Genomic DNA, 10,242 nt, shown 5'->3' with positions numbered 1-10,242 from the left:
TTATATTTCAATTGTTTTTATTCTCAACACATACTTCTTGTTAAGGACATTTGTTTATGTTGACAAATGAATGGAGGCTTTCACTAGAGTCTGGTCAGTTTTGGGACATGTACCTGATACCGCTATGATAAACAAGGCACATAAAAAAAAAAATCGCTAAACTTTTCTGTGGTGTGGTGAAACTGTGGCGTGGTAAAGTTATCTGGTTCTGAGGAGTATTCAAGAGCGGGAATAGAGATACAGCATCTCTTAGCCTAGAATGTTTGGAACACCTGAGGTAGATATTTTAACAGTGTAAAGTTCAGTAAGTATCAAATGTAACCATTTAGAGGGCTTTTTTATAAAGTGATCACTAACAGTCTAGCACACACAGGGGCAGTTTCCCAGACACAGATTAAGGCCGAGATTAATTCCAATCAACTGTAGATCTGCGATTATAACGCGCTTGACATTTAAAGGTAATTGAGCCGACATACAGTATGCAGCATTTACCGTGAATGCAGTTCACACGAACGTGGGAACAAAAGCGGGTCCTGAAAGCGGGCTCACATTAGTTTGGAGCCCAAACGGTTCGGGCAGACGTTGGCACGACGACGGTACCGACTTCAGACGAGTCCCGTGACACTTGTGGGGGTCGTGGAGCAAAACATCACCATTGTGTTCGTCAGAGTCTCATTTCTCCGTAGAGTGGTCATATGGTCTGACAAACATCGCTGCAGCTCGGCCACCTTCCTCCGCAGATGCGGAAAGCCGCAATAGGCAAATGAGGTGGATTGAGACACAGCCCATGCAAAAACAAAAACATATCTCTAGCTTAAACTGACAGATTTGGATGGGGATTTTTTGATTGTTACTTAAATTGACACACTGGTGCAGATAATGAGGGGGATGGGACATTCACAAGAAAGAGAGTCCATTCTGTCATTCAAGGGCTTCTCTGTCAAATGGAACATCCTGCTCTCTGCTACCGCTAATATTTAAAAGAGCCATTGGATTTACTCATATTTTCATCGTGCACTATGTAAAGTGTAGCTGCAGCTTTCAATACCGGTGTTGTCCTGAATACAGCTGCTGGCATCGACACAGCTCTGTCTTCTGTGGCTAAAGCAGTGAATCATCATAATCCATACACCGGTAAGAGTCTACAGTTAAAATGGGAGATTCCTGAAATGGGTTTCCATGGCCGAGCAGCCTAAAATCACCATGCGCAATTCCAAGTGTCGGCTGGAGTGTTGTAAAGCTCACCGCCATTGGACTCTGGAGCAGTGGAAATGCGTTCTCTGGAGTGATAAATCACGCTTCACCATCTTATCCGTCCGACGGACGAATCTGGGTTTGCGGATGCCAGGATAACGCTGCCTGCCCCAATGCATTGTGTCAACTTTAAAGTTTGGTGGAGGAGGAATAATGGTCTGGGGCTGTGTTTCATGGTTCGGGCTAGTTCCAATGAAGGGAAATCTTAACACGACATTCTAGACAATTCTGTGCTTCCAACTTTGTGGCAACAGTTTGCCCTGACCTCAACCCCAACGAACACTTTGTGAATGAATTGGCACGCCGACTACGAGCCAGACCTAATCGCCCAACATCAGTGGTCGACCTCACTAATGCTCTTGTGGCTGAATGGAAGCAAGTCCCTGCAGCAATGTTCCAACATCTACTGGAAAACCTTCCCAGAAGAGTGGAGATTGTTATGCTGTAGCAGCAAAGAGGGGACCAACTTCATAATAATGCCCATGATTTTGGAATGAGATGTTCGACGAGCAGGTGTCCATATACTTTTGGTCATGTAGTGTATATAGCTAGGTAGTTAGACAGTTGCTTACAGGTACTGTACTTACCGTTATAGCTTGCTTTGTTTCACAATGAACCATTGTTTACAGATGGCTCGTTGTGGGACGAGGCAACGTTAAGCAAGCTGAGGTGGCCAGTTGCGTTCTGCTGTTAATGTTGATTGCTGATGTGCTCAGGCATGCATAACATGATAATAATGTTTTTCATGTTTGTGATGTTTGTGATGTTTAATTAATAGGGGGCGCCATTTCCACTTTGGGAAAAAATAGTGCCCAAATTAAACGGCCTTGTACTCTGTTCTAGATCATATGATATGCATATTATTATTACTATTGGATAGAAAACACTCTGAAGTTTCTAAAACTGTTTGAATTATATCTGTGAGTAAAACAGAACTCATTTGGCAGGCAAACTTCCAAACAGGAAGTGAAAATTCTGAAATGGGTCTCTGTGAAAGGCTTCGCCTATTCAATTGCCTTGTATTTATGGATATGTATGCACTTCATACGCATTCCACTAGATGTCAACAGGCAGTAGAACATTGAATGAGGTGTCTAGCCTGATGTGGGACCGAATGAGAGCTTTTGGAGTGACAGGTCAGCCATATTGGCAGTATTTTGCTGCGCACCTGGGTGCACCATATCGTTGTCTGCAATGCCTTAGGTAGACACGAAGAAATGCTCCGTCTGGGACGTTATTGGATACATACGAGACAAACATCCTAAAGATGGATTCTCAACTGAGTTTGACCAGTTTATTCGACTTTTATTATCACTTTTTGAATTTTTCGTTCCATGCGTCAAACTTTCATGGACACGTGAGCTCCACTATGCTAGCCAAAGTTGCTAATTCGACAGAAGAAATGGACATTCTAAAACAAAACAACGATTTATTGTGGAACAAGGATTCCTGGCACTGCATTCTGATGAAAGTTCATCAAAGGTAAGAGAATATTTATGATGTTATTTCGTATTTCTGTTGAATATGTTGACTCCAACATGGCGGAGAATGGCTGAGCGCTGTCTCAGATTATTGTATGCTGTGCTTTTTACTAAAGTTATTTTTTTTAATCTAACACAGCGGTTGCATTAAGAACCAGTGTCTCTTTAATTATATGTCCAACATGTATTTTTCAGCAAAGTTTATGATGAGTTTTTCTGTTAGATTACGTGACTCTCTAAAATTTCTCCGGACAATTTGGAGCATTTTGGCGCCATGTTCACAATGTAAAACCAGGATTTGTAGCTATAAATACGCACATTTTCGAACAAAACATAAATGTATTGTATAACATGATGTTATAAGACTGTCATCTGATGAAGTTGTTCAAAGGTTAGTGATTATTTTTATCTCTATTTGTGGGTTTTGTGAAAGCTATCTTTGCGGTGAAAAAATGGCGTTGTGTTTTGGGCTATTGTGGTGAGCTAACATAAATATATGTTGTGTTTTTGCTGTAAAACATTTTAAAAATCGGACATGTTGGCTGGATTCACAAGATGTTTATCTTTCATTTGCTGTATTGGACTTGTGATTTCATGAAATTATATTATATGATATTCCCTAGTCAGCGTTTCTGATGAGGAGGATCCCGGATCCGTGAGGGGGGGTCGGTAGAGGTTTAACTAGCTAGCTTCTGAAAATAGCCACTGTGGTGCGAGTGCTTATTAAACCCCATGTTACGTCATAGGGATACATACTAAGTTGTTTTTGCAATAACTAGCTAGATTTAGCAAACATTTAGCTTCATAATTACCAGCTGGCTGGATGTAAATGGTATTCATCTAGCTAACCAGCTAGTTCAAGATGCAAAAAAGTGACATCTAAAATCCAATAGCAAGCTAGCTATTTAGCTATCATTTTATCGTTGCTAACTAGCTAGCTAGCTATTGGATTTTAGATGTCACTTTTTTGCATCTTGAACTAGCTAGATGAATACCATTTACATCCAGCCAGCTGGTAATTATGAAGCTAAATGTTTGATAAATCTAGCTAGTTATTGCAATTGTTGGCAATTGTTGGTCTGGAAGCAGGTGTGAGGCCGTTGGTAAAATTGAATAAAGGCAGAGTCAGGCGCAGGACACAGTTCTGAGTAATAATCCAAGATTTACTCAATAAAAGGTAAGATTCCAACAAGGAAAGTAAACAATCATCAAAAGCACAAATAACGAGAACCCACATGACAAACAATAACGCACAAAACAGAGAGGGAAGCCAGGGGGTAAATAAGGAACATAATTAATGGAATAGAAATCAGGTGTGTATAATGAAGACAAAACCAAACGAAAATGAAACATGGATCGGTGGTGACTAGAAATCCGGTGACGTCGACCGCTGAACGCCGCCCGAACAAGGAGAGGGACCAACTTCGGCGGAAGTCATGACAGTACCCCCCCTTGACGCATCGGCTCCAGCAGCGCGCCGACACCGGCCTCGGGGACGACCCGGAGGACGAGGCACAGGGCAATCCGGATGGAGGCGGTGAAATTCCTGCAGTATAGATGGATCTAGGATGTCCTCCACCGGCACCCAGCATCTCTCCTCCGGACCGTACCCCTCTCACTCCACGAGGTACTGAAGGCCTCTCGCCCGACGTCTTGAGTCCATAATGGCTTGCACAGTATACGCCGGGGCTCCCTCGATGTCCAGAGGGGGCGGAGGAACCTCCCGCACCTCAGACTGCTGGAGCGGACCAGCCACCACCGGCCTGAGGAGAGACACATGGAACGAGAGGTTAATACGGTAATCAGGGGGGAGTTGTAACCAATAACAAACCTCGTTCAATCTCCTCAGGACTTTAAATGGCCCCACAAACCGAGGACCCAGCTTCCGGCAGGGCAGGTGAAGTGGCAGGTGAAGGGTCGAGAGCCAGACCCGGTCCCCTGGTGCATACACTGGGGCCTCACTGCGGTGGCGGTCGGCACTCGCCTTCTGCCGCCTGATGGCCCGTTGTAGATGGACATGAGCAGCGTCCCATGTTGCCTCTGAGTGCCGAAACCATTCATCCACCGCAGGAGCCTCGATCTGGCTCTGATGCCACGGTGTCAGGACCGGCTGATAACCTAACACACACTGGAAAGGAGATACGTTAGTGGAAGAGTGGCGAAGGGAGTTTTGGGCAATCTCCGCCCAGGGGATGAAAACCGACCACTCCCCCGGCCGGTCCTGGCAATAGGACCGCAGAAACCTACCCACATCCTGGTTGACTCTCTCCACCTGCCCGTTACTCTCGGGGTGAAAACCTAATGTGAGGCTGACCGAGACCCCCAGGCGTTCCATAAACACCCTCCAGACTTTAGACGTGAATTGGGGACCCCGATCAGAAACTATATCCTCAGGCACCCCGAAGTGCCGGAATACGTGGGTGAACAGGGCCTCCGCAGTCTGTAGAGCTGTAGGGAGACCGGGCTAAGGAAGAAGACGGCAGGACTTAGAAAACCGATCCACAACGACCAGGATCGTGGTATTACCCCGTGACGGAGGAAGATCCATCACAAAATCCACCGACAGGTGGGACCATGGTCGTTGTGGAACGGGAAGAGGCTGTAATTTCCCTCTGGGCAGGTGTCTAGGTGCCTTGCACTGCGCGCACACCGAGCAGGAGGACACATAAACCCTCACGTCCTTAGCTAAAGTGGGCCACCAGTACTTCCTAGCAAGACAGCGCACTGTCCGACCGATACCAGGATGACCAGAGGAGGGTAACGTATGGGCCCAACAGATCAAACGATCGCGGACATCAAACGGAACGTACAGACGCCCAACTGGACACTGTGGGGGAGGGGGCTCTGCACGTGACGCCCGCTCAATGTCCGCGTCCAGCTCCCACACTACTGGCGCCACCAAGCAAGAAGCTGGAATTATGGGAGTGGGATCCGCGGACCTCTCCTCCGTGTCATACATCCGGGACAGTGGGTCTGCCTCGACGCTCTGGGAACCTGGTCTGTAAGAGAGGGTAAACACAAAAACATAGCCCACCTCGCCTGGCGAGGATTCAGTCTCCTAGCTGCACGGATGTACTCCAGATTGCGGTGTTCAGTCCAAATGAGGAAAGGGTGTTTAGCCCCCTCAAGCAAATGTCTCCACATCTTCAAAGCTTTAACGTGCGTGTAGCGGAGTATATCAGAATGTCATAGATATACACCCTGCCCGTGCAGGTCCCTGAAAATCTCGTCTGCAAAGGATTGGAAGACTGATGGAGCATTCATCAACCCGTACGGCATAATGCCCTGAGGTGGTACTAAATGCCGTCTTCCATTCGTCTCCCTCCCGGATACGCACCAGGTTGTATGCACTCCTGAGATCCAGTTTAGTGAAGAAGCGCGCCCCGTGCATTGACTCAATCGCCGTGACGATAAGAGGTAGCGGGTAACTGTACCTCACCGTGATTTGATTTAGACCTTGATAATCAATGCACGGGCGCAGACCTCCATCCTTCTTCACAAAAAAGAAACTCAAGGAGACGGGCGAAGTGGAGGACCGAATGTACCCCTGACGCAGGGATTCGGGGACATATGTCTCCATAGCCACCGTCTCCGCTTGCGACAGGGGAAACACGTGACTCCCGGGAAGTGCAGCGTCTACCAGGAGATCTATCGCACAATCCCACAGTCGAAGGGGTGGTAATTGAGTCGCCTTCTTTTTACAGAAGGCGAGAGACAAATCGGTATATTCTGGGGGGATGCGCACGGTGGAGACCTGGTCTGGACTTTCCACCGTAGTAGCACCAACGGAAACCCCTAAACACCTTCCTAAGCACTCTTGCGACCACCCCGTGAGAGCCCTCTGTGGCCAAGAAATAGTGGGGTTATGATAAGCTAACCAGGGTAGGCCTAGCACCACTGGATACGCAGGAGAGTCAATAAGGAAAAGACTAATCTGCGTCACCATGCTCAAAGGAGCGGTGGTCTCCCTGATAAGCCCTGACCCTAATGGTCGACTATCTAAGGCGTGAACGGGGATAGGTACATCCACGGGAACAATAGGAGTCCCTAAACTATGAGCTAACACTTTATCAATGAAAAAAATATATATATATCTGGAAAAGTGACAGACACAAATATATGTGCGACAGAGGGCTCTGGGTGAGAATGGTGCCGACTCACCTGGGGTGACGCAAGAGCGCCCTGCCTGCTGCCTCAATTCCCAGAGGAACCAAACCGGCACCGACCAGCAGTGTGCCCTCTGCGGCCACAGATGGTGCACGAGCGTGAACCCCCTCCGGTCTCCCTGCGCACCGTCCCTCTCAGCTCCATGGTTATTGGAAAGGGGGTGCGGGAGGATGGAACCACTAGACCCCGATCTGGACGTCGGCGAGTAGCCAGCATGTTGTCCAGCCGGATGGACTGTTCCACCAGCTGGTCGAAGGTGAGGGTGGTGTCTCTGCAGGCCAGCTCCTGACGGACGTCCTCGCGTAGACTGCAGTGGTAATGGTCGACCAGGGCACTGTTGTTCCATCCCGCGCCGGCAGCCAGGGTCCTAAACTCCAGAGCAAACTCCTGCGTGCTCCTCGTCTCCTGCCTCAGATGATAGAGACGCTCACCCGCCGCTCTGCCCTCGGGTGGGTGGTCGAAAACTGGTGAACTCCTCAAAATGGTCCAACGCCGCATCTTCCCCTCCACAGACGGCGCTGGCCCACTCCAGTGCTTTCCTGGTGAGGCACGAGACAAGGGCGAAAACCTTCTCATGGTCCGATGGAGCTGGTTGGACCGTGGCCAGATAAATGTTTAATTGGAGGAGGAAACCCTGGCAGTTGGCAGCACTTCCGTCGTACCCCTGTGCTATGGGTAGACGGATCCCACTGGGTTCAGGTGGTAAAGGGGCGCCCAGGATAGACCCCAGTTGTGCTGGTGAAGGCACTGGAAGAACTCCCTGTCTCTCCCAGCGGTCCATATTCTGGACAACGCGATCCATGGCGACGCTCAGATGGTAAAGCTTCTCCGTATGCTCCTGGACGCGTTCCTCCACCTCCATATTTTGGGTCAGAGATTCTGTCACGTCGTGTATGTAGGTGGCAGGGAAGTAAAGCGCAGGAGAATTAAACTTGGTATAAATGGAGTATTTTAATAACTTAAAACATGAACACCAAAACCAAAGTCCAGAATAAAATCAATGTGGGTACAAGAACCCGTCGCACACCAATCCATAAAACATGAACATAACAGTAAACAATCTCTGACAAGGACATGAGGGGAAACAGAGGGTTAAATACACAACAATTAATGAATGGGATTGGAACCAGGTGTGTAAGAAGACCAGACAAAACCAATGGAAAATGAAACATAGATCAATGAAGGCTAGAAGACCGGTGACGTCGATCGCCGAGCACCGCCTGAACAAGGAGAGGCATCGACTTCGGCAGAAGTCGTGACAGGGGGAGGCTTGCAAGCCGAAAGAACAACATCCCAACCGTGAAGCACGGTTGCATGGCAGCATCATGTTGTGGGGGTGCTTTGATGCAGGAGGGACTGGTGCACTTCACAAAATAGATGGCATCATGAGTGAGGAAAATTATGTGGATATATTGAAGCAACATCTCAAGACATCAGTCAGGAAGTTAAAGCTTGGTCGCAAATGGGTCCTCCAAATGGACAATGACCCCAAGCATACTTCCAAAGTTGTGGCAAAATGGCTTAAGGACAACACAGTCAAGGTATTGGAGTGGCCATCACAAAGCCCTGACCTCAATCATATAGAAAATCTGTTGGCAGAACTGAAAAGCGTGTGCGAGCAAGGAGGCCTACAAACCTGACTCAGTTACACCAACTCTGTCAGGAGGAATGGGCCAAAATTCACCCAACTTATTGTGGGAAGCTTGTGGAAGGCTACCCGAAACGTGTGACACAAGTTAAACAATTTAAAGGCAATGCTACCAAATACTAATTGAGTGTATGTAAACTTCTGACCCACTGGGAATGTGATGAAATAAATAAAGCTGAAATAAATCATTCTCTCTATTATTCTGACATTTCACATTCTTAAAATAAAGTGGTGACCCTAACTGACCTAAAACAGGGAATTTTTACTTGGATTAAATGTCAGGAATTGTGAAAAAACAAGTTTAATTGTATTTGCCTAAGGTGTATGTAAACTTCTGACTTCAACTGTAGGCCTATGTTAACATATTGTTTTTACCTTTGTGTACGTATACGTTTTTACTACAGTACCATTTAAAAGTTTGGACACACATACTTATTCAAGGGTTTTTCTTTATTTTTACTATTTTCTTACCTTGTAGAATAATAGAGAAGACATCAAAACTATGAAATAACAAATTCTTCAAAGTAGCCACCCTTTGCCTTGATGACAGCTTTGCACACTCTAGGTATTCTCTTAACCAACTTCACCTGGAATGCTGAGCACTTGTTTGCTGATTTTCCTTCAATATGCGGCCCAACTCATCCCAAACCATCTGAATAGGGGTGAGGTCGGGTGATTGTGGAGGCCAGGTCATCTGATGCAGCACTCCATCACTCTCCTTCTTGGTCAAATAGCCCTTACACAGCCTGGAGGTGTGTTGGGTCATTGTCCTGTTGAAAAACAAATGATAGTCCCTCTAAGCGCAAACCAGATGGGATGGCGTATCGCGGCAGAATGCTGTGGCAGCCATGTTGGTTAAGTGTGCCTTGAATTCTAAATATATCACAGACAGTGCCACCAGCAAAGCAACCCCACACCATCACACCATCTCTTCCATGATTCACGGTGGAAACAACACATGCAGAGATCATCCGTTCACCTGCTCTGCATCTCACAAAGACACGGCAGTTTGAAACAAAAGTCTCAAATTTGGACTCATCAAACCAAAGAACAAATCTCCACCAGTCTAATGTCCATTGCTCGTGTTTCTTGGCCCAAGCAAGTCTCTTCTTCTTATTGGTGTTCTTTAGGCACACCTGTTAATTGAAATGCATTCCAGGTGACTACCTCATGAAGCTGGTTGAGAGAATGCCAAGCGTGTGCAAAGCTGTCATCAAGGCAAAGTGTGCCTACTTTGAAGAATCTTAAATACAAATGTTTAACACTTTTTTTGGCTACTACATGATTCTATATGTGTTATTTCATAGTTTTGATGTTTTCACTATTATTCTACAATGTACAAAATAGTAAAAATAAGGAAAAACCTGGAATGAGTAGGTGTGTCCAAACTTTTGACTGGTACTGTTATTGTAGGCTACTACCTAGTTAATAAAGTATTTTATGTTTGAAATCTTTCCTTTATTTTTTTTAAGCACTACCTCACTGATTTAGCACATGGCCACAGTCACGTGTTCCAAAGTGAAGAGATGGGTTGGTGTAAAGCTTTAGAGGTTGTGAGCGTGCATAAATGGTGGTAAACAAAGAACAGTACTGTAGCTGTTCAATGTGAAAGGTTCTTTATTATACAACAATAAGCGATTTTATGTTTGTTAATGTGACAATGTTCAGAGAGTGCATTTAGGTGAAAGTATG

The sequence above is a fragment of the Salvelinus alpinus genome, chromosome 32 (assembly GCF_045679555.1).
Source record: "Salvelinus alpinus chromosome 32, SLU_Salpinus.1, whole genome shotgun sequence".
Taxonomy (NCBI): Eukaryota; Metazoa; Chordata; class Actinopteri; order Salmoniformes; family Salmonidae; genus Salvelinus; species Salvelinus alpinus.
Note: the sequence above shows the minus strand (reverse complement) of the source record.